The 26,465-nt window shown below is 32.1% G+C and overlaps 1 protein-coding gene and 1 non-coding gene across 2 annotated transcripts in view; both read left to right on the top strand.

The window, feature by feature from the left end:
* The window catches only part of SPAG16 (sperm associated antigen 16), a 992,367-nt gene that overhangs the window by 837,621 nt on the left and 128,281 nt on the right, over nt 1-26,465 (top strand). The window lies entirely within an intron of this gene.
* Nucleotides 25,717-25,820, top strand: LOC124516853 (small nucleolar RNA U13). Its single transcript, XR_006963241.1, has one exon. It is a non-coding gene; the product is annotated as a small nucleolar RNA U13 (small nucleolar RNA).

Here is a 26,465-nt window from a genome sequence, read left to right as displayed (position 1 = left end):
CATAGGGTAATTCTATTTTTAATTTTTTGAGGTGTTATATGTAAGTGATTAATCACTGACTTCTACTCCTGAAACCAACACTATACTGTATATTAAATAACTTGAATTTAAATAAATAAATTTTTAAAAAATGAAAAATATATTTTTTATTCAATGGTGATGACAGATTAAAGATATTTTTCAGCAAAAAAAGCTAAGATTTGTTTACCACCCATGGATGTATGCTAAAGACAAAAGAAGACAGAGAAGGAGGAAAAGGAGGAGAAGGAGGAGAAGGAAGAGAAGGAGAGGATGAAGAAGAAGGAGGAAGGAGGAGGTGGAGGGGGAAGGAAGACAATAATAGGATATTGGAAACAGTACATGCAACAATTGATAGCATGTCAATAAATTCAGTTAACTAGTTACTGAAAAAGAAGGTTTATATGAAAATGTAAGACTAAAACTATTGACAGTAACATAATGGAAAGTTAAATCACATTAATGATGCATTATATTTAGCAGGAAAACAAAAATAATGAATGAGAAAAGTACTTAAACCTTTTTTTTTAAGTTTAACCTGGTACGTGTGAAGTATATGACTATTTTCAAGTAGTAGTAGTAGCAGCAGCAGCAGCAGCAGCAACAGCAAAAATATTGATTAAAAGATTTAACTTATAAATTCTGTTGATTTAGGGCATCCTAAATATGTGCTACTTGGGGGGAAGTAGTGTGGGTACTATATTAGTTAGAAGAAGACTATCTATGTTAAAGTAACAACCAGACCCTAACGTCAGTGGGCTAGCCCAATGAAAGCTTATTTTTCACCCATTAAATGTCTGATATGATTAGGTGACTCTTTTTGGTAGCTTTCCTTCAATGATGATTCAACAATTCAGTCTACATTCATTTTCCAACTCAACCGTCTTGAAATTTGCTTCCAGTCACAAGGTCAGGAGAGCTCAAGGTCAGGAAAACTTGAACTGAAAAACAGAAACGAATAGTTACTCTGGAATATACCTAAGGCAATAAGTCAAAGTAAGCAAGAACATTATAGGAGTACATTTGTTGGACACAGAGTAAGCCCATAGGATGACTGTTCTTGAAATATTTGAATGAGGAAACCATAGAATTCAGTAACGTGCATCCTTAGCCATAACTATAAAATAAATTTACTGATTAACAATTTTGTGAGTTAATTTTTATATATACAGAATTTTGACTATAATGAAATATAATTGCATTATTTATCAGTTATCTTTATCAATAGTGCTTAGTCATGTGGTTACTTAAAATTTTCAGGGTAAGTTTATTTTTGTGTCATGGAAATAAAGGTGTAAAAGAACTCTCAGTTCTTCTAATATTTGTTCTCTTTTGCTTATTATTATTTTTCAAATTTTTGAAATTGACCACATACTCCAGTTTTGCAATGACTTCTGTTTTTCTTTCTTTCTACAACTCATGTCCCAAACACTGAAAAGTGTGTATTTGTGTATCAAATTATACTCACCTGAGTCTTAGAAAATATTTATTTATGATTTCATAATCTACACTGCAACTTGTCAAAGAATATACATTTAAAACAAAACATGTTTGGGGCGCCTGGGTGGCTCAGTTGGTTAAGCATCCAACTTCAGCTCAGGTCATGATCTCACAGTTTGGGTGTTCGAGCCCTGCGTTAGGCTCTGTGCTGACAGCTCAGAGCCTGGAGCCTGCTTTGGAATCTGTGTCTCCCTCTCTCTTTGCCCCTCCCTTGCTCATGCTCTGTCTCTCTCTGACTCAAAAAGAAATAAAACATTAAAAAAATTTTAAAAACATGTTTAAGGTAATGTTTAAATATTTTTATTTAACTATATTAATTTGATATGCTAAAATAACAGTGCTATACGTACCCACTGGACAAAGAAAATATTTTTTATTTGTTTAATGGTGCAGGTAGTTTGAAGCTAAACATCTTTTAATGTGAAACATCATACTTTTCTAACCTAATAAACTGGGGTAAACCACCAAAATGATAAGCCAAAATCTAAGGAAACCACACAGTTTATTTAAGAGAAAACATGGCAAAAATCCCTTTGATTTAAACTCTGCTAGTCTTTTTTAATTTTAATATTTGGCCATTTATATATATTTCTTTCCAAAGAAGTTTTACATCATTGCTACATAGCAAACTTAAATGACATTGTTTTCTAATTTACAAAACATTAATAACAAGAATTAATAACAAGAAGGTAGCTTTTAACCTCTGTTTTCTTCCTTTTATAGATATTAAAATGCTCAATTTTTTTAGTGTGATTAAGATTAGACACCTGGGTATTAACTAGAGAATTTGTGAACTCATTCATTTTATTCTTAGTAGATATTTGACATAAAGTACATTAAAATGGAATTTGTGTTTATTTGAGTGCAAATTAGACTTGGTCTGTTAGTATTGGTCTTAGTTAGACTTAAAGATGGCATAGCTTATCTTTAGGTCTTTCAGATTCCTAGTGATCCACAATATTCCCCCTCAGAAGGGTTTCTACTTTTTTAGCACAAATTGCTGAAGTAGGGTCTAAGTAGACAAAGAGATGTTTATTTCTGCCTACTAAAATTTTAGGAATAAAATACAGATAAAGTAACATAATGCCTTTAGTTTACTTATTGTTTCCCTTTAAATTCTGGGGAATGACATTCAAATAATAATATTTTTTTAAGTTTTTATTTTAATCATTCAGTGCACATCACAACAAGTGCACTCCTTAATCGCCATCACCTATTTCACTCCCACCCACCTCCCCTCTGGTAACCATCTGTATAGCTTTCTGTTGCTGAATTTGTCTCCCTCTCTTTTTTTTCCCTTTTGCTCATTTGTTAGTTTTCTTAAATTTCACATATGAGTGATATTATATGGTATTTACCTTTCTCTCACTGACTTATTTCACTTAGCATTTTTTTTTATTTCCTTAAGTAATCTGAACCCAACATGGAGCTCCAACTCACAAGCCTAAATCGAGTTGCATACTTTATGGACTGAGCCAGCCAGGTGTCCCTATTTCACTTAGCATTATACTCTCTAGCTCTATCCATGTCATTGCAAATGGCAAGATTTAATTCTTTTTATGGCCAAATAATATTTCATTGCATATATACCACATCCTTTTCATCCATTCATCAATGGATGAACACTTGGGCTACTTCCATATCTAGACTATTGTTGATAATGCTGCTATAACATAGCATAGGGGTGCATATATCCCTTTGAATTAATGTTCTCGTATTCTTTGGATAAATGCTCAGTAATGCAATTGCTGGGTCATAAGGTAGTTCTATTTTTAACCTTTTGAGGGACCTCCATACTATTTGCCACAGTGGCTGCACCAGTTTGCATTCCCACCAACAGTGCATGAGTATTCCTTTTCTCTGCATTCTCGCCAATACCTGTTGTGTCTCATGTTGTTGATTTTAGCCAGTCTGACACGTGAGGTGATATTGCAGTTTTGATTTGCATTTTCCTGATGATAAGTGATGATGATCATCTTTTCATGTGTCTATTAACCATTTGGATGTCTTCTTTGGAGAAATGCCTGTTCATGTCTTTTGCCTTTTTTTAATTGGATTATTTGTTGTTTGAATGTTGAGTTTGATAACTTCTTTATAGATTTTGTATATTAACCCTTTATCAGATATGTCATCTGAAAATATCTTCTCCCATTCCACAGGTTACTTTTTAGTTTTTCTGACTTTTTTTTTTTTGCCTTGCAAAAGCTTTTTATTTTGATGTAGTCTCAGTAGTTCATTTTTGCTTTTGTTTCCTTTGCCTCAGGAGACCTAAGTAGAAAAAGTTCCTATGTCCCGTGTCATAGAAATTACTGCCTGTGCTCTTTTCTAGGATGTTTATGGCTTCATGTCTCACATTCAGGTCTTTATCCATTTTTAATTCATTTTTGTATATGGCATAAGAAAATGGTACAGTTTCATTCTTCAGCATGTTGCTGTACAGTTTTCCTAACACCATTTGTTGAAGACACTGTCTTTTTTCCGTTGGATGTTATTTCCTTCTTTGTCAAAGGTTAATTGACCATATAATTGTGGGTTTATCCATTGATCTACGTGTCTGTTTTTGTGCCAGTACCCCACTGTTTTGATTACTATAGCCTTGTAATATAACTTGAAGTCCAGAATTGTGATGCCTCCAGATTTGCTTTTCTTTTTCAAGAATGCTTTGACTATTCATAATTATTTTGTGGTTCCATACAAATGTTAGGATTGTTTGTTCTAGTTCTATGAAAACTGCTGATGATATTTTGATAGGGATTACACTAAATGTGTAGATTGCTTTGAGTAGTATAGACATTTTAACATTTGTTCTTCCAATTCATAAGCATGGAATGTATTTCCATTTATTTGTGTCATCTTCAGTTTTTCTCATCAGTGTTTTATAGTTTTCAGAGTACAGGTCTTTCACCTCTTTGCCTACGTTTATTCCTAGGTATCATTATTTTTTGGTGCAATTGTAAATGGAATTGTTTTCTTAATTCTCTTTCTGCTGCTTCTTTAGTTGTGTATAGAAAGGCAACAGATTTCTGTACACTGATTTTTTACTTTGTGACTTTACTAAATTTGTTTTTCAGTTCTGGTAGTTTCTTGCTGGAGTTTTTCAAGTGTTCTATATATATATTATTATGTCATCTGTAAATACGGGAAGTTTTACTTCTTCCTTATCAAAGGATGCTTTTTATTTCTTTTTGTTGTCTGATTGTCATGGCTAGGACTTCCACTATGATGTTAAATAGTAAAGTGTTGACATTGGACATCCTTGTCTTGTTCCTGATTTTAAGGGAAAGGCTCTCAGTTGTCCCCACTGAGGATAATGTTAGCTGTGGTTGTTTCATATATGGCCTGTATTATATTGAGGTATGTTCCCTCTATACCCACTTTGTTGAGGGTTTTTATCATGAATGGGTATGTTGTATTTGTCAAATGTTTTTCTGTGCCTATTCAAATGATCATATGGTTCTCATCCTTTCACTTATTGATGTGATGTTTCACATTGATTTGTGAATATTGAACCACACTTGCAACCCAGGAATAAACCTCACTTGATTGTGGTGAATGATTTTTTAAATATATTGCTGGATTTGGTTTGCTAGTATTCTGTTGAGGACTTTTGCATCTATATGTTCATCAGAGATATTAGCCTGTAGTTCTCTTTGTGTGTGTGTGTGGTGTCTTTATCTTTTTTGGGTATCAGGAAAATGCTGGCATCGTAGAATGAATTTGAAAGCTTTCCTTCCTTTTCTATTTGTTGGAATAGCTTGAGAAGAACAGGTATAACTCTTCTTTAAATGTTTGGTAGAATTCACCTGTGAAGCCATCTGGTCCTGGACTTTTGTTTGGTGAGAATTTTCTGATTACTCATTCAATTTCTTTGTTGGTAATCAGTCTGTTAAATTCTATTTCTTCCTGTTTCAGTTTTGGTAGAATACATATATATGTATATGTGTATGTATATGTATATATGTATAATGTATATACATATTTGTATATGTATACATGTACAATGTATATACATATATATGTATATGTATGTGTGTGTATATATATATGTGTGTGTATATATATATGTGTGTGTGTGTATATATATATATATATATATATATATATATATATATATCTTGGAATTTATCCATTTCTTCTAGTTGTCCAATTTGTTGGCATATAGTTTTTCCTAATATTCTCTTATAATTGTTTGTATATTTGTGGTGTTTGTTGTTATTTTTACTCTCTCATTTGTGATTTTATTTGGATCCTTTCTCTTTTTTTCTTGATAAGTCTGGCTAGAGGTTCAATTTTATTCATTTTTTTAAATAACTAGCTCCTGATTTCATTGATCTGTTCCATTGTTTTATCAGTTTGTGTATCATTTATTTCTGCTCTAATATTTATTATTTCATTCCTTCTGCTGGTCTTAGGTTTTGTTTGTTCCTCTTTTTCTAGCTTCTTTAGGTGTTAGGTTATGTTGTTTACTTGAGATTTTTCTTGCTTCTTGAAATAGAGTTATATTGCTATAAACTTCCCTCTTAGAACCACTTTGCTGTGTTCCAAAGGTTTTGAACCACTGTGTTTTCACTTTATTTTGTTCCCATGTACTTTTTATTTCTTCTTTTATTTCCTGGTTGACCTATTCATTGTTTAGTAGGATGTTATTTAACTTCCATATATTTGTAGTTCTTTCCAAATTTTTTCTTGTAGTTGACTTCTAATTTCATAGCGTTGTGGTCAGAAAAGATACATGGTATGACTTCTATCTTCTTGAATTTGTTGAGGCTTGTTTTGTGACCTAATATATGATATATTTTGGAAACTGTTCCAGTGCACTCAAAAAAATGTGTGTCCTGCTGTTTTAGGATGAAATATTCTGAATATATCTGTTAAATCCATCTGGCCCAGTGTGTCATTCAAAGCCATTGTTTCCTTGTTGATTTTCTGCTCAGATGATCTGTCCATTGATATAAATGGGGTGTGCAAGTCCCCTACTATTATTTTATTATTATAGATTATTTCCTTTATGTTTTTGAATTGTTTTTTTTTTGTATTTGGGTACTCCACCTTGGGTGTATAAATATTTAAAATTGTTGTGTCTTCATGTTGAATTGTCCACTTTATTATTATATAGTGTCCTCCTTTGTCTCTTGTTACAGTCTTTGTTCTGAAGTCTATATTCTCTGATATAAGTATTGCTACTCTAGCTTTCTTTTGATATCCATTTGCATGATAAATGTTTCTCTGTCCCCTCACTTGTAATCTGCAGGTGTCTTTAGGTCTGAAATGAGACTCTTGTAGGCAGCATATGGATGGGTCTTATTTTTATCTATTCTGTCACCCTATGTATTTTGTTTGGAGCATTTAGTCTATAAACATTCAAAATTATCACTGATAGGTATGTATTTATTGCCATTTTATTACTTACTTTGTAGTTGTTTCTGAAGATTTTCTCTGATCCTTTGTCTTTCTCCCTTTTATGGTTTGCTGATTTTCCTTAGTGATATATTTGGATTTGTTTCTCTTTGTTATTTGAATATTTATTAATGGTTTTTGATTTGTGGTTACCATTATGTTTGTGTATAACATCTGCATATAGCAGTCTATATTAAGTTGATAGTTGTTTAAGTTTGAACTCTTTCTTTACTCTTCCTACATTTTAGGTATATGGTGTCATATTTTACATCCTTTTATTTTGTGAGTTCCTTGACTGATTTTTTACAGAAATATTCATTCTTACTGCTTTTGTATTTCTATCTTCATACTGACATTTTTGGCCTTTCCTTTCCACTCAGAGTCCCCTTTTATATTTCTTGCAGTGCTAGTTTAGTGTTTATGAACTCTTTTATTTTAGTCTGGGAAATTTTTGGTCTCTTTTCTATTCTTAATGATAGCCTTGATGGATAAAATATTATTGGCTGCAGGATTTTTCACATTTATCACTTTGAATAAACCATGCCACTCTTTTCTGGCTTGGAAAGTTTCTGCTGAAAAATCTGCTGATATCCGTATGTGGTTTCCTTTGTATGTAACTGTCTCCTTTTATCCTGCTGTTCTTAATATTTTATTTTTTTATTGCTGTATTTTGCCTTTTTCATTGCAATATGTCTTGGTGTGAATCTGCATTTGTTGTTATTGTTTGGGGCTGTCTGTGCCTCCTGGTCTGAATTCCATTTCTTTCCCCAGATTAAGAACTTTTCAGCTATTTCAAATAATAATCTTAAATGAGTTGGTTTAATGTGTTCAATGTTATCATTTTTCTTTTGCATGACTGATTTTAAAAGATTTCTACTATGCAGGAAAAGTTTTATTATGCATAGGTCATAAAAATATTCTCAGAGGAATATATTTACCATTTTAGGCAAAGTCTACTAAAAAATAAAATTCCTTGTAATTTTTGGAACCACTAACATTTCCCAAAAGCAGTGTGAAATCATGGTACAAAGAGCACTGTATTTGCAATAGAAAATTTGAGTTTATTGCAGGTTTTGACACTTGTTGATCTGAGGCATAATAACTTAATAATCACTTAACCTTTTGCATCTATAAAATGGGATGGAGGTGCATTTTAATACACATAGCAGGGAAATACATTCTACAATTAAAAATACTAATTATTATTATTGTTTTAACTTTAGATAGTATTTTATTAAATCAAAGTTACTAGCTTGAAATAAATCATCAGTGTATCATTATCATATAATCAGTGAATTTCTGGCATTTTTTCTCTCCCATACACCCACTTCTATCTTTTGGAAATGTAATTAGCCCTTTCCTGTGAGGAAAACATTTTGTGGCTTAGAGAGGTTTGACCTTTTATTCTCTTGCCAATAGTAAAAGCTTCAATTGGAGTGCCTGTCACACTGGCCCTAGTGTTTTCTAAAATAGAGAAACACTTTAAGATTTTAATCTTGAACATTAATCTATCTACAATATTCATTCCATAATTAATATTTCACTATACTTAATTTATCCATCTATCCTCCCCATCCTTGCATCAATGAATCTTATATTTTAATGCATTTAAGTTATAGATATAGATACCATCACAGTTACTCACAATATTTCACCATATATGTTATTTGCATAGATTTCAATATTTGTTTTGCACAATTCTTAAGTGTCCCATTGGTGACTGCCAGTATATACATAAAACAATGCAACCCAAACCTCTTCTATATGATATGAAATGTTATTATCTCAGAAAATTGTTCTCTCATGCCCCTTCCCATTTAATATCCACTTACATCTCTCAGCAGTAATTACTGCCCAGGTATTTTTCAGCCACAGGGTAATTTTTGCCTGATAAGCTGAAGTTTTTACTTTTGATGAAGTCTAAACTATTATTTCTCTTCTTTTATGATTAGGGCCTTCTATGACCTATCCTAAAAACCTCTGCTTATTCTAATCTCCAAAGGTATTCTCCTTTGCTTTCTTCTCAAATCTTTATAGTTCTAATCTATAAATCTAGGATTCATCTAAAATTATTTTTTTCAGTATAATGTGAATTTGGCTAAATATATATATATATATATATATATATACACACACACACACACATACATACATATAAATATATATATGTATATACATACATATATAAATATATATATGTGTGTGTGTGTATATATATATATATATACACACACATACATATAAATATATATATGTATATACATACATATATAAATATATATATGTGTGTGTGTGTGTATATATATATATATATATTTTGCTATTTGTTATCTAGTTAGTCCAGTACCACATGGCAAAAAAGACTTTCTCCATTGGTGTTCTTTGGTGCTTTTATACAAAATGAAATAGATATGGGGTTCCTGGGTGGCTCACTTGGTTAAGCAGCCAACTTCAGCTCAGGTCATGATCTCACGGTTTGTGAGTTCAAGCCCCACATTGGTCTCTGTGCTGGGGACTCAGAGCCTGGAGCCTGCTTCAGATTCTGTCTCCCTCTCTCTCTCTGCCCCTGCCCTGCTCACTCTCTCTTTCTCTCAAAAATAATAAACATTTAAAAATTGAAATAGCTGTGAAAGTGTGAGCCTATTCCTTATCTCTCTATTTTGTTATGTTGAACTCTTTGTTCTTTCTTATGCCAAAAGCATACTGTGTCTTCATTAACCTAGTTTTAGTCAGCCTTGAAGTCAGGTAGGATAAGTACCCCAAAGTTCTTTTCAAAAATTTTTAAACTATTCCAATTTCTTTATATTTCCTTAGAAATTTTAGAATCATCTTGTCTATTTCTACCAAAAAAAAAAAGTTTGAGGTAACTGATTGTTATTGTGTTTAATTTATATATTAATTTAGGAATAATTTACATCTTAAGTATACTGTATCTTACAATCCATGAACACAGTATCTCACAATTTATTTATTGTTTAATTTCTGTTTGTAGTTTTCAGTATAGGAGTCGAAACTTATTGTTTTAAGTGTATTCTTAAGAATATTATATACTTTCATGCTTTGATAAACAGAATTGTTTTCTTTTTTTTTAAAGTGTTTATTTATTTTGAGAGAGAGTGGGGTAGGAGCAGAGAGAGAGGGAGAGAGAGAATCCCAAGCAGGCTCCATGCTGTCAGCATAGAGTCTGATGAGGGTCTCGAATTCATGAGCTGTGAGATCATGACCTGAACTGAAAGTAAGAGTCAGATACCCTACACACTGCACCACCCAAGCTCCCCAAACAGAATTGTTTTCTTAATTTCATTTTCCAACCATTTACTGCTACAATAGAAAAATACAATTGGCTTTTGTACATTTAGCTTATTTCCTGTGACATTGTTAATTTCACTCATTAGATGTAATCATTATTTTGTAGAGTTCTTAGGATATTTGACATAAACACTCATGGCATCTAAAAATAGAATTTTCTTCTTTCTTTACAATCTTTATTCCTTTTATTTATTTTTCTTGTTTTATTGTACTTAGCAAGACCTCCAGTAAAATGTTAAATAGAAATTATGTGAATAGGAATTATTTGTTCCCAGTATTAGGTTAAAATATTGAATATTTCACCATGAAATATAATGTTAGTTGTAGTTTTTGTATAGATGCTCTAGTCTGCATCATGAATAGATGTTAAATTTTATCAAATTCTTTTCTATATTTACTGAAATGATCATATGATTTTTCTCATTTAGTCGCTTAATACAGTGAATGATAATAATTGATTTTTAAATGTTAAATCAATTCTGAATTTGTATATAACAAGCAACAAAAATAACATGATTGTGATGTATCATTCTTTTTATATATTGCAGGATAATATTAATAGTATTTTCAAAGGATATGAGACACAGTTATCTGTAATTTTATGTTCTATAAATTTTATTTATTTGTTTGTTTCTGTATTTATTTTTGAGAGAGAGAGAGAGAGAGAGTGCATGAGTGGGGTAGGGGTATGGGGAGAGAGAGAGAGAGAATCTTAAACAGGCTTCACACAATGTAGAGCCTGATGCAGGGCTCGATCTCACAATCCACAACCGTGACATTATGACCTGAGCCAAATTAAGAGTCAGACACTTAACCAAGTCACCCAGGTGCCCCTGTTTATGATTTTGTATTGTGGTTATATTGTCTTTATGAAACCAGCAGGGGACTATTTTCTGCTCCTCTGATGAAAAAGTTTGTATAGGATTATTTCTTCCTTAAATGTTTAATGAAATTCACCACTGAAACCATATAGTCACATAGCTTTCTTTGTGGGAGTATTTTTTTATAATAAATGTATATATATAATAGATGTAGTACTACTCATATATTATACTTAATTTTGTGTCAGTTTTTGTAAATTTTGTCTTTAAAGGCATTTGTCTGCTATATCTATGTTGTAGAATTTGTTGACATATTTTGGATCTTCTAATGTTGTACCACATGGTCCCAAGACACTGCTCATTATTTTTAATGTTTTTAGTTATTTGTTATTCAGATTAGACTATTTATATAATCTATTTTCCATCCAATTCCTTCCTTCAGTCTTTTCTTACTTCAGTCATCTCCATTCTGCTACTAATTCTATCTAGTGAATTTTATGTTTCAGATTGTATTTTTTATTACACAATTTCCATCTGTTTTTTATATAGTTTCCACTTTTCTAATGAGATTGGACATTTTTATTGTATGTTGGCATATTTTCCTTTATGTCTTTGATCACAATTATTGTAGGTATTTTAGACTCCTTTGCTAGTTCCAACATCTAGGTCATCTTGGGGTTGTAGTCTGTTGATTTTTTTTTTCTCTTAAGAATGAGTCACATGTTGTTTTTTTTTTCTTTGTATGTTGAATTGTTTTGGATTGTATCTTAGGTTTGCTTAATATATGTTGTAGATAGTCTAAATCCTGTTATTTTTTTCTCAACTGTGTTGATTCCTTTTGTATTAGAAGGCATTTTATTTGGATGAATTCAAACTACAAGGTCTATCTCCCCTGAAATTGGCCAGCAATTCAAATGTCACTTCAGTTGTTTTAAGTATAGCTGAGCTACTTGGAGTCTGCCTTCTGCATGCTTTATTCAGGGGTCTGCCAGATATTGGTGTGGAACTTTTATATACATGTGCGAATTCTTCCAAATTCTGACTTTCTTAGTTTGCGCACACACACGCCCACACCCACACACACACACACACACACACAAACACTTTTTAGTAGATATAATTTTACTTAAATTCCATTATTTATTTTTTATAAGGCTGCATGTTTTAATGTTTTATCCATTCCAATTTTGTAGACTGGGACCCCCCCCCTTTTGCTAAATTAAGAAAAATACATAACAAATCTTGAGCCACGTCCTTCTTCCCAGTGCTCACTTTTCTTAACTGTTTATCTTCCTGTTGGATTTTTTGTTGTTGTTTCACTTTTCAGTACTTTCAAATAATTGTGTGTGTCATGTGTGTGTGTGTGCTCACGCGCGCGTGTATTTAGTCTAAATTTGGTTGTTTTGATAGGGGAGATCCCAGAATGTATATTTGGATGTATTTTCTAAGAGCACTTCTGGGTTGTCCAGATGAGTTATCTACATAGAGAGCCAGAGAGTGTGTCTTAAGCAGTTCTCATTTTGACCAAACCTTTCTATGTCAGGAACAATAAGATGATTTTAAAATCCCTTTGTTGAAGAATTATGCAATTTTACCTAGATTATGTAATGTTTAATGTTTTAACACAAAGAAATAAAGTAAATTTATTTTAGCAGAGGATTAAACTATTCTGTTGTGATTCAGTAACTAAATGAATAAATACTTATGATAAAGATTTTGTTCTGATTTGGGGCAATGTTATCTTTCTACAAGAAGCAGATAAAATCTCAGTCCATAACCCCAGGGGTAGAGGAATGTAATTTTGAAAAATTTTCTAAAATCTACTTAGTTTCCATTATAAGCCCCTGCCACCAGGTAGGGAAGTTAATTTTAGTCACTCAGCATCTTCACCATCCTTTTCCCAGAGGTTATTTTCACATTTTAGGGGGCTTATAGGTACCAAAGGAGAGAGAAAATTATTTAGTCCTTGGACTAATGGGAGAATTAAGGTCTATCTTCAAGGGAGTGAGATTGTAAGGTGGATAGGAACTGGAAGTGGAAAGGTAGAGAGTATCAGTTAATAATTTGGAATGCATCTTACCACACACATTTGGTACCTAATACTTATCATTTTTGCTATTCAAACAAAAGTAATAATCCAAATATTTCACAGAACTTCTTTTTCATTTATATGTTTATTAAATCACATTTTTCTTTTTTCTAATAATTTGAAGATAAAATCAGAGTATAAATATATTTGTACATATACACTCCAGAGTTTAGCAGATTATATTCTAGTTACTTCATTTATAAGTCATGCCAAATAACTTGTTTTATGAGAGACCTGTATGCATTTTTGATGTAAAAATCAACAACAACAACAAAATGTTAGCAACATAGATGATCTGTCTAATCCAAGACATAATGCTGAATTATGAGACAAACATCTCTATAAGTAGATTTTTTTTGGTTTTCTTCATGTTATTTTCAGTTATTTTCCTTATTTCCAACAACTTTTTATTTTTAACTGGATTTTATTTATTCCAATATCCTATGTACTTTATGCAAGAAAGACTTCTCCAAACTATCCTTACCATGAGAGAATATAATGTGCTAAGAATCTAAATGGGACATTCTAGAAATGAGGATAGGTAAATCAAAACTTTTGGAGTCAATTTCTTGAATGAATTTTTATGTTTAAAATGTGCCATATTTGGAATTTTTTTTGAATTACCTAGATTTTATAATATAATTGATTTCACCTTAATGTGTACTTAATTTTTTTTAAGTTTCAAGTACTTTGAGAAAGGTAGTCTTTTAGTATTATTTTAATAATATGATATTCTTGTTTCATTGACCAAGAAAGGATAGCTGCTACAGAACAAAATGAATCTCTTATGGTCCCTGTGCTATATATAAACTGGTCATCAAAATTTTTCTTAGGATAGTAAAATTTTGGGGTGCCTTTGTGGCTCAGCTGGTTGACCGTCCAACTTCAGCTCAGGTCATGATCTCACTGTCTGTGAGTTCAAGCCACGCGTCCGGTCTTTGCTGACAGCTCAGGGCCTGGAGCTTGCTTTGGATTCTGTGTCTCCCTTCTCTCTGCCCCTCCCCTGCTCATGCTTTGTCTCTCTCTCTCTCTCTCTCTCTCTCTCTCTGTCAAAAATAAATAAACATTAAAAAAAATTTTTTTAAAAGGATAGTAAAATTTTGAAAGAACCTTGTGAAATTAACCAAATTTTAACAATATATTATGTTGAACTGGCTATGTTTCTTCTCTTTTCTTTCAGTCTCCTTATTTACTCTCAGCCTCCTCTCTAAAATGGGTGCAAGTTTAACTATTTGATCCTAAGATTTTCTCTGATTCCAAAAGTACTTGTTTATAATAAATAATTAAATAATAACAAACAGTGTTAAGTACAGTTAATAAGTATCAAATAACATAATGTAGTGTTCACTGTGTAAATCTTTCTTTTTAGTAATCATTTCTGACCTGCTATTGTGAATCAACAGAGTTTTGATGTTAAATTGTGCTTGTTGATCGAATAGTTCACTGAGGGCACAGGTGCAATGGCCCAACACATGCATAAATTTCACATTTGCATTTAAGCTCCCTGACTCAGCATAATCTCCCTATCTGACCTCTCTAGTGAATTCTTAATTACTTATCATTTGTCATTACCTTCTTTATGTTGTTTGCATGGTTTGCAATAAATTCTGCATATCATGATATATGTGTGAATGTGTGACTATGTAGAAATGAAATCATTTATGTTCCAAGCACTTGATAGAAGCATATGTTTTTATATCAGCCTTGCAATTTCAGAGTACTTTTGCATACATGGGAGATCCTGCTTTATTTTATTGCATTGCTTTGCAAAATAACCTTGGCTGTTATACTTCAAGGTCTCAGGTGTTGAGTCATTAGCAGCTATGAAATAGATCAGAATTGCATTACAGCTGCACAGCTACAAACTAAGGGTAATCCAAGATCTTTCAGGCTTAGCATCAGCATATGGACAATTCCTCAGTACTTTCCTGGAAAGAGAGTTAATTTGGGAATTTTGAACTAAATTCCCTCAGGATGACTTCTCCAAATGATTTTTAACTTCTGTAATGCAAACAAAAAGGCATGTGAAAATAAGCAGTGTTCAGTTAAAACACAGAACAACAACACAGACATTTGTGCCAACATCTTGCAAAATTGGTCATTTTATAAAGAATTGTATTTTAACATATTTGATTACTACTTGCATTCACTTGGGGAATATTTACTTCACTGACATCCTGGGTACAATGAAGGTAATAATATCCATAGGCCTGAACAATTTATCAGCATTTTTAAGTCTTTAGTTAAAAATTAAGTGTAAAGTGGCTTTTATCAGAATTAGAAACAAGAAACTGAGTTGCAAAATATTTAAATTACAGAAGTGTACATGACTGAACTTTTGAAATCACCCCCTAACTTTTCTTTTTGCTTAAGTCTTCTCCCTAACTATCCTCCCACTATATCCCTGAAATCCATGCTCTTAGTAACCAAATGTATTTGGGGGGAAATCAGATCAAGTATTCCATATAAAATCCCAGAATAATTTCTCTTGTATCTAGAATGTATTAAAAATGTCTCCGTGGCCTCTGAGAACTTTCATGAGAGTTTCTACCTCATGGATGTCATCTCAATCCACTCCTTCCTCTACATTTCAGTCACACTGATTTGCACATATCAAATGTATTTCTGCTGTGGTTGCTAATCACTTTACCTAGAATGCCCTGTCCCTGCCCGTGGATCTTCCAATGATTTTTTCAGAGCAGTGATAGGTTTACAAAAAAAATGGGAGGAAAGCACAGAGAGTTTGCATATATTCCCTCTTCCTCCACTCTTCCGCCATACCTCCTTTAGTTTCCTCTATTATTAACATCTTGCTTTAGTATGGTATGTTTGTTATAACTGATAAACGGATATTGGTGCATTATTAACTGAAGTCCATAGTTTGCATTAGAGTCCACTCCTTCTGTTGTATGATTTTATTTTTTTTTCACTTATACATAATGTCCTGTATCTGTCTTAACAGTATACTATAAAATAGATTCATTGCTCTAAAATTGCCCCGTGTTTCACCTATTCATCCTTTCCTGCCTCCTCTCAAGCCTTTGGCAACCACTGATCTTTTTACCATCTCCATAGTTGTGGTTTTAGAGCATCATATAGTTGGAATTGTATAGTATGTGGGCTGTGGAGACCAGCTTCTTTCACTTAGTAGTATGCATTTAAGGTTCTTCCATATCTTTTCATGGCTTAACAGCTCATTTCTTTTTATTCCTGAATAACATTTCCTTCTCTGGATGTACCACAGTTTGTTTCTCCATTCACCTATTAAAGGATATCTTAGCTGCTTCTGTGTTTTGGCAATTATAAATAAAGCTGCTATAAACATCCATATGCAAGATATTGTGTAGACATAAGTTTTCAAATCCTTTGGGTACATACCAAGGAACACAATTGCTAGATCATATGGTAAGAGTATGTTTAGTTTTATAAAGAACTGCCAAAATGTCTTCTAAAGTATCTGTACTGTTTGGCATTCCCATCAGCATAGAATGAGAGTTTCTGGTTCACCCACATCTTCACCAGCATTAGCTGTTGTCAACATTGTGAATTTTAACCAGTCCAATAGGTGCATGATAGTATCTCATTGTTTTGTTTGTAACTTCCTGGTGGCATCGATATTGAGCACCTTTTCATATGCTTTTTGTCATCTATATATCTTCCTTGGTGGTTCTCTGCAGATCTTTTGCCCATTTCTTAAATTAGGTTCTTTGTGTCCTTACTGTTGATTTTTCAGTTCTTTGTAATGTTTGGATACAAGTCCTTTCTGTAATAGTTTTGCAAGTATTTTCTCTCAGACTGTGATTTATTTTTTTATTCCCTTAAAATTCCATTCACAGAGCAGAGGTTTTTTTTTTTTTTCATTTTAATGAAATTCAACCTATCAATTTTTTTCTTACATGGATAGTCCTTTTGATGTTGTATCTAAAAGTCATCACCAAACTCAAAGTCACCTAGGTTTGCTCCTGTGTTATATTCTAGACTTTCCATTTTTTAACTTTACATTTAAGTTTATGATCTATTTTGAGTTAATTTTTGTGGATATTCTAATGGATTTTTACAACTCCTTCTCCTCATTTGTATTCTCCTTTTAATGTCACTCCCTCAAAGAGGCCTTTTCTGATCACATTAGTTAAAGCAGTCTTTCATAACCAGTTATTGACTAACCTGCTATTTGCCTTTTTCCCTAGCATTATCATTATCTAAAATCATATTGTCCTTTATTAATTTGCATGTTTACTTTCTCTTTGTGTATAATGTAAGTTCCATGACTCAGTCCATCTTGTTGAGTACTCTATCCTTAGTAACTAACACAATGTTTGGTACATATTTAGGGTTTGCAAATATTTGGTAAATGAACAGGAAATAACTAAACTCACAAGCACATCATAAAAATGTTGAAGACCTTGACTGAGTGCCTTTATAATTACAAGGATAGAAAGTTTATGGAAATGAAAAAAGAAAGTCCAGAAAAGGAATCAAGATTAGAATAAAAGTATAGCTATTTTGTTTACTCTGCCTGTAACATATATTAAGCCCAGCTGAATCTAGAATATGGTCCACAAGAAGAATATGACTCTTAGGGAAATTAAATGATTTGCATGCAAGTGTTTAGAGTTCCTGGTCAAGTTGCAATAGACTATTTTTGAAGAAGATCTATTCAGTCATTTTGAACTGTCAATAGACGACTCAGATAGATTACTTCTTTCCACAAAATGCATATCAGCTCCTACTAATTTTAGTTGAAGTTCTATTAAGCAAATAATGGAAAAAAATGTATTTGTAATATGAGTTCAATTAAATGATAAATTATCTACTTTTCTCTTATATAGAAAAATAATCATGTGACCCAATCTTTTTATAGCTTCTACTGAATCTTAGAAAAAACCAAAACCAAAGAGGCTTCAAATCATATCCTTAGCTGCTGATGGGCCATTATGTAAGGATTTCTTGAGTTTTGAAAGCATATGTAGTCATATTTACCTGCAATAGACTAGGATGAGTGCTGGTTTAAACTAGAGTCATTATCATAAAAGTACTAATGTATCTGTTGGGATTGATTAGTCATCTATCATTTGAATCTTTCTCATCATTTTTTATAGTGCATGACCCATAAAAAAGAAAAATCCAAATTATTTTGGTCTTTTCTACTGAGTGATTATTAGTCACTCAGCATATGTTTATGAAAGAAGTAAGGGAGAAATATTTATCTTTTTATAGTTTAATCAAGCACATTATATTAAATAATAGTTTTTGGGCAAACTGCTATATAACAAAAATGACTCTAAGCACTGTGGTGGTTACCAAGAAACATATAACAATAGTTCTGCATTCAAGAAGCTTACTGTCTTTTTGGAGAAATAAGATTCAGTTACTTAAATATTAAAAGGAAATACCAAAAGTGATTTAAAAAAAAATACTTGCCAATTTATTTAGCACTTTAAATGGACTAATAGCCTTCATATTTATTATTTTATTCTCATAGTAATTTTTGAAGATGTCATTACAGTGATTTTTTTTAACTGGGCAAGATAGGATACAAAGAGAATAAATGACATCTGCCCAAAGTCCTTAAGTTGTAGAGCCAGGACTGAATTCAAAGCCAGATTGTAATCTTTATGAAGGCAGAAATTATATCTATCTATCATCTATCTATCTATCTATCTATCTATCTATCTATCTATATTTCTATCTATCTATCATCTATACTAAGCAGTGTGTACATCAGAACCTGGCACAGTGTGGTTGCTAAATAAATATTTGCTGACTAAATATAGAACTTAAGTTTTATACACTAACATCCTGTCCAATTAATTCTGCAACTCCTGGATGTATTATGGACTCTATTGTATCTTAGTTTTATCTATTTTAGTATTAGTGGTTTGCCTGTAATGTGTGTTCAGTAATGTTAAATAATGGGCAAAATATTCTACATTCAAGCCATGCATCAGAATAAAAGAGAGAAAAGAGTTTACTAACTGTTTTCAAGGACACTTAATGAACGAAAATATATATACTTGGGTACAATATTACAGTGTGGATAGGAGATGAAAAGAAGGGGAAGGGCAATTCTAGTGGAAAATGATATAGGAACAATCATATAATTCCAAGGCTTAATGTCTTATCTTCCTGAGCCTGGAAAGAAGGAAGTCTCATTGGTACTGAAAATAGATGAGTGGCATTTGTATTTATTCTAAAAGTAAACAATGGAGAAATTATGGCTTAATATGAGGAAAGGCAGCAAGAGTTTGAAGAATGTATGTTTGTGTATATTCTTCGTTATGTATTATGTGCCATTAGATACACCATTAGCTTCTAGGTTTCTGCACTGATACATGCCATGAGTGCAAGAACAGTATAGAATTTCTTTTCCTATTCTATTCAGCAGTAATTTTACTTTTAAAGCAAGAGAGTGCTACATGTAAATGTTACCAATTTCTTTGAAATTTGTGATCCAACACATTAACTCTACTTATTACTTTCGTGCCTACAATTTGGTAACTTGTCATTAAAATGATAGAACCAATCCTAAATGTTGCATTTAATAATTATTTGCCAGATTTTTAATTTATAGAAAGAAATATGGTGCTGTTACAAATACAACCACTGGGAATTGTCTTTTTAATAAGATATCTTTTGGGAATAATTTGGAAATTTTAAAAATCCACTTTGTATTTTGAATTGTAATGATGGACATTTATGTTCCTAGGGTATCCATGTAATACATACAGTAAAATAAACTTGTTTCAGTTTAAACAAATATGGATATCCTAACTAGTTAGCATATCATAATAAAAAGAACTGGATAATATGGTCTTCCTGAAGAGAAATGACGTTTAAAAATTTTTTAACTTGCTTCATTTTTTATTTTTTTAAATTTACATCCAAATTAGTTAGCATATAGTGCAACGATGATTTCGGGAGTAGATTCCTTAGTGCCCCTTACATTTAGCCCTTCCCCCCTCCCACAACCCCTCCAGCAACCCTCAGTTTGTTCTCCATATTTATGAGTCTCTTCTGTTTTGTCCCCCTCCCTGTTTTTATATTATTTTTGCTTCCCTTCCCTTATGTTCATCTGTTTTGTCTCTTAAAGTCCTCATAGGAGTGAAGTCATATGATTTTTTTATAAAGCATTATTACATTAATAATATTTTTAGAGAAAAAACTAAATTACGTAGTTTGATCCCACCCTCCAAACACACTAATTAATTTTTTTTGTTTTAGACTATTTCTTTTACTCTTTAGACACGTGCCTGTTCCTTGTATGATTACACTGGCTGGAATTAATGATAATCACCTGTGTGTACACTAATGTGTGTGTTTTGCTTAAATAAATCACATTACTATTTAGTTAGTTAAATGTCTATATTTTCTGTAGAATGCGTTTGTATTTAATGCAGGAAATTTAGTATACATTTGACTTTAAAAACTATTTCAATCCACTCTACACCAAACTACAAATTGTAATGGCATAAGAATTATCACATGCATTTTATTACCCTAATCTATTTATTGGAGGGGGTAGGGTAGTAAAATACATGTCATGTAGCTGTTAGAGGACTTTTTTTTTAGGTACCTAAAAAGAAACTTTTCATTCAAGAGAATATAATTGCAACAAAGGGAAAGTCTGTTAGAAAAGTCTACCTCAAGCACTTAAGTTGAAACCAAAAGTCCAAATATTGACCTCTGAATCATGAGGGGATCTCTTATCCTCTATTTGCTTTAAAATTAACATTTGGTAAAGAAGCTTATCCTGAAGTGTTTGTTTAAGGGTCGATGTCACTCCTGATCAAGATCCTGTAATGAATTAGTACAAGAGATAGAATTTGGAAAAGAGAAAAGAAAATGTCTTTTGATTTTCAGGTCCACTATTATCAAATATTTAGTTTCTTTTTTACCCCGTATTGGTCTCTAAATCCCTATGAGAACTGTCATATTCATTTCAGTATCCCTCAGAGCACCAGGTACAATATCTTGCATGCAAAAATGTACTGAATTGAATAACCTTCCAATGGAGTCTACTGATCTGTATAAATATTCAATTGGCAGATTAGACTTGAAATGATAGTGTTATTGAACGTTGGCTGCCTCTTACAACTGCTCAGTTAACCCATTTGCATAGTCTTTGTTCAAGTGTTTTACAGTTTAGAACTTCATATTGGACCGTAATCCTAACATATTTTAAAAGTAAAAATGAAGCCTTTTTGGGGTAGTTTTTATTTTCATAACAAGTGTGATATTAAATCTATTTGTTGATAAAATGGAAGAAGTATCTCGGGATATGATTTTTTTCCTGGATGCCAGTTTGAGCATTCTGTCATTCTCTGCTTACAACATATTATATTTTTTATAAAACCAAATGTTTCAAAATGGTACACATGAGCTTCTGTGTTATAGCTCCTGGCTACATGTTTATCTTTACCTCCAAGCAACCAACCTCTTTCAGCTTATTGTGCTTCAATAATACTAGTTGTCTTTCTGTTCCTAGAAGATCTCAATTCTATGACATCTTAGGACTTTTCATTTGCCTTCAGCAATGAAAGCCTGGAATGTTTATCCTTTGATTAGTCCCATTATCAACTCCATAATCCTACAGGTCTTAGATCAAATATCCTACTATCCAAGAGATGTTTTCTGACCACTTTATCTAAAGTAGCTCCCCACCAAAATTTTTACTGTTATAGTACCTTTTTATTTCTGTCATAGGACTTATCACAATGATGATCATAGTCATTGGCTATCTTCTCTAACAAGTGTAAATTCCATGAGTACAGGAACCTTTTTCAAACTTTTTACCCTGATATAACTTTTTATCTGCTATATCAATGGTACAGAACACAGTACCTTATAGACAGTAAGAATGTAAATAAATAAGCAAATATTTGCTGTAGAAGTATAGCATTTTAATATAAGAAAAAACTTTATTTGAAAAGTGAAGCATAATTCTGCATTTTTATTTGTTTAAAACCAATTACTAGTTAGTATTTCACATTGTGAGCCACCCAAACTATTATTATTTGAACAGTTGATACTCTGAGATATATGAAGTTAGGAAATTTTCCAAAGCTAATGATAGGGATGAAAAAGAGATCTGTGTATTTTGTTTTTATTCATGGAAAAAATAACTAAATTTGTTTTTATAATTTTTAATTGTAGATAGGTACCTTGTTATATGAAGTATTTCAAGTTATATATCTATATTGATTTTAATAATTAGTTTGAGCAAAAGTTCATAAATTTGGAAGTTTGTTGGAAAGTTGTTACTTTATAGAGTTGAAAGAAAATGATTACTTCAAACAATATATTGAAACCTTATTAAAATAAGTCCTAGGAGACTGAAAAAAATGAGAAATAACAGCAGGATTTTGTTTTATATGAATTTCATTGAGCTTAACAAGCCTAAAGGTTGAACTTTGAAGAGTTTTCACCATGTATGTGATTCTCAGAGTATCTATCCCACTTCAAAGAAACTCAGTGAGAATAATTTCATAGAAAATAAGGAAATTTGTGATCTTAATACACAATGCTATAATACTGACAGTATTTCATAGACATGCTGATTATTTCTTGCTTTTCTTTGAAAATTTTATATCACACTGTATCATTTCTGTCTGTATATATTTTTAAATTATAACCCATGCTTGCCAATTTGCCTCTCTTAATGTGGACAGGGCATGTAACTGTCAGTCTTCTTTTGCTTAAGATAGAGAGATTGTGGGGAACCTGGATGGCTTAGTTCGTTAAGCATCTGCCTGGATTTCAGGTCAAATCATAAATTCACAGTTTTCTATTGGTGCAGAACCTGCTTAGGACTCTCTCTCCCTTCTCTCCCTCACCGCCAGCCACACACATGCTCCCTTTTTTTCTCTTTCTCTCAAAATAAATTTTAAAGAAAAGATAGATTGCATCAGTAAAATCAGCTACTGTGATACTGATACAGTTTTTCTAGATGTAATGAAAATATAAAATTATCTAAATAACTTACAGAACTTGGTATTTTCCTAAGAAGCACCATCTTTGGGTGAAGCTTATTCTTTGATAAATAAATTGAGGAACCAAAAAGAGGCAAAGATGAAAATTTTCAACTTTCAATTATTTTCTACGAAGTTCATACTTTATTTGAGGTTTTGCTAAAATTCATACATACAAATCCCATTTTTCAAATAAAATAATTTATTTTAATTTCTTTGAATGTTTCTGTTTTAACCTAGAATTTAAGTTTGAAACAGTGTCATTTCAAACTTCAGGAAACAAAATGCATCAACTAGTGAGAAAATGCTACATTTTGACCCAAGTGTGGAACCGTGATTATGAGAATTATTGTGAGCAATTCATTTAAACACTACTTTTTTCTGTATCATATTTTATGCACTTTTGCATAGTTCTTGTTTTGAGAGTTGTATTTGACTTACCTTTCCAACTAAGATAGAGAAACAGTGATTGAATTTATGTTCCTGCCTGAAATAATAACAATAACAACACCAACAACACACAGACAAAATGTATGGCACAAACATTTTCAAGACACTGGACATTGAGCAATGAAGTACAGTGATCCCAGAGAAATAATAAACAAAGTGATCCCTACATTTGCATTAACTTATTACCTTGTGCAAGTTTTTAGTTCACAACTCAAAGAAGAAGAGCCTAGATGGAACTTGGTGAATTCTGTAAGGTCAGGATATGGAAGTGAATTTAGGAATATCAAGGCTTTCAGAATTCACAGAATAGAGTTCTGAAGAGGAGATAGATAGATATACAGAGAACCCCAGAAATTTGCACAGGGTAAGCATTCATCAAAGAATTGGGAAAGCAGTTCATGTGAGGAAACAATATGAGGCAAAGGAGTCGTCTGAGAAAATTTAAGTGTTGCCAATATGCACACAGAGTTAATAACACCTGTTTCTACCAGTCACACTGGAAAATCTCAAAATCCATGGAGCATTAAGTAGGGCATTTAGGAGGATTTGCTTCAGTGGTAAGGAATAATTAGAACTAGACTAAATGCTGCTCTGATTCAGATTAATAAATATTAAAATCAAGAACCAAAAAGATTAAATTATTTCCAAGTAGCTTAATTACATCCCAGAACAAAGCTTAAGAATATTTACAAGAATATTTTAATGTCTAACACTTAAGAAGGTAATATTCACAATGTCTAGCTTTCTTATCAAAGATAACCAGACATAAAAAGAAGCACAAAAGCACACCTACTATTAGGAGGGAAAAAAATCAACTGAAACCAACATAGAAACTGACACAGATGTTAGAAGTAGCAGAGATTTAAAAACTTATTGTGAGGGGTGCCTGGGTGGCTCAGCTGGTTGAGCATATGACTTTGGCTCAAGTCATGATCTTATGGCTCATGAGTTCGAGCCCTGGATTGGGCTCTGTGCTGAGAGCTCAGAGCCTGGAGCTTTCTTCAGATTCTGTGTCTTCATCTCTCTCTGCCCCTCCTGCAACCCCTCCCCCTTTTTCAAAAGTATATAAATATTAATGAAATTAAAAACTTATTGTGAAACCATATGTTCAAAATGTTAGGCAGATACACAGAAGCTTTACGAGAGACCCAAATCAAAATGCTAGATATAAAAACTACAATTTCTAAGGTGAAAAATCAACTGGATGGGATTAATGAAAATTTATATATGGCAAAAGAAAAGTATATTGAAACCAAAGACATAGCAATAGAATTGTCCCAAATGACACACAAACAAAAAAGAGAATTTGTTGACCAAGGCATCATTGAGATCTGAGACAACTTTCAAGTAGTATAATGTACATGTATTTGGAGTCCCTAAAAGAAATGTAGGGAAAGCAAAACATATTTGAAGAAATAATGTCCAAAAATGTTCAAAATATGATGACCAACAAATCAGTGTACTCCAAACACAAAACTATACCAGTGCATATCATATCAAAGTGTTCCTGATAAAGAGAACATTTTAAAGCAGAAAAAAAACCCATATTATGTAAAGAGGAACACAATTAAGGATTATAGAAAGCTTATTGTCAGAAATGGTGTGAGGAGACACTGGAGAAACATCTTTAGAGTATTAAAAAATATCCTCAAAATTGAAAGCAAAATAATGACTTTTTCCATTATACATAATGGAAATGATAGAAGATAGGATATATATATACATAAAAAGAAAGAAATAGCACCAGTAATGGCAACTATAAAGTAAATATGTAAGATTTTTTTCTTGGTATTCCATTTTAGGACCTAATGGACAAAGTAAAACAGTGTATCGTGGGATACAGAACATGCATATGAAGAAAATGTGTGACAATAATAATGTAAAAGCCAAGAGAATTGTAAGGTTTTTATACTATATGTGTAAGTGTTAAATCCTAAAGCATCCCCAAAACAACAAACAGTTTTAGAATAAGCCAGCAAAGGAAATAAAATATAAACATAACAGATATTTAATTAATTTAAAAGAAGGAAGAAAAAAATGACAAGGGGAATGAAAAGCAGATAGTAAGATAGAAAGCAAATAAGTTTGTAGACTTAAGCCTGACATATCAATAATCACATTAAACACAAATGGTCTCAATACAATTAAAAATCAGTGATTATAGATCCTTTTGTAGTTCATAAGCGTGATGATTGGGTGTTCATGCTGTTGTGTGATATGTGGCACCCTTATATCTTGTTACGATGTCAGCACATTACCCATCTGACGTGAAAAAAAAATCAGTGATTATAAGATTGAATTTAAAAAAGGCCGAAACTAGGGGCGCCTGGGTGGCCCAGTCAGTTGAGCGTCTGACTTCAGCTCAGGTCATGATCTCACGGTCTGTGAGTTCAAGCCCCGTGTCAGGCTCTGTGCTGACAGCTCAGAGCCTGGAGCCTGCTTCGGATTCTGTGAGTGTGTGTGTGTGTGTGTGTGTGTGTGTGTGTGTGTCTCAGCCCCTCCCCCACTCATGCTCTCGCTCTCTCTTTCTCTGTCAAAAATAAATAAACATTAAAAAAATAAAAGAAAAAAATAAAAAATAAAAAAGGACGAAACTATATTCTATATATAAGAAAACTTAGAGATGCAAATCATTAAAAGTAAATAGTTGCAAAAGGATAAACCATGCTAACACTAATCAAAAGAATGCTGGTAACATTAATGTCAGACAAAGTAGCTTTCAAAATATAGCATCATGTCATTTTATAATAATGTTAACATGTCATTTATAATAATGTTAACAAATAAAGTTAATAAGTAATTTTTAAAAAACATTATAATCCTAAATGTTTTTAAACTGAATCATATAGCTTCAAAATACATGGTACAAAAGCTGATAAATATAAATCCACAATTATATTTGGAAAGATAAAT

The sequence above is a fragment of the Lynx rufus genome, unplaced genomic scaffold (assembly GCF_022079265.1).
Source record: "Lynx rufus isolate CCGP_SWC_20201006 ecotype Redwood Valley unplaced genomic scaffold, mLynRuf1.p SCAF_2, whole genome shotgun sequence".
Taxonomy (NCBI): domain Eukaryota; kingdom Metazoa; phylum Chordata; class Mammalia; order Carnivora; family Felidae; genus Lynx; species Lynx rufus.
The sequence above is the reverse complement of the archived record's forward strand: the minus strand, read 5'-3'. Positions and strand labels throughout refer to the sequence as shown.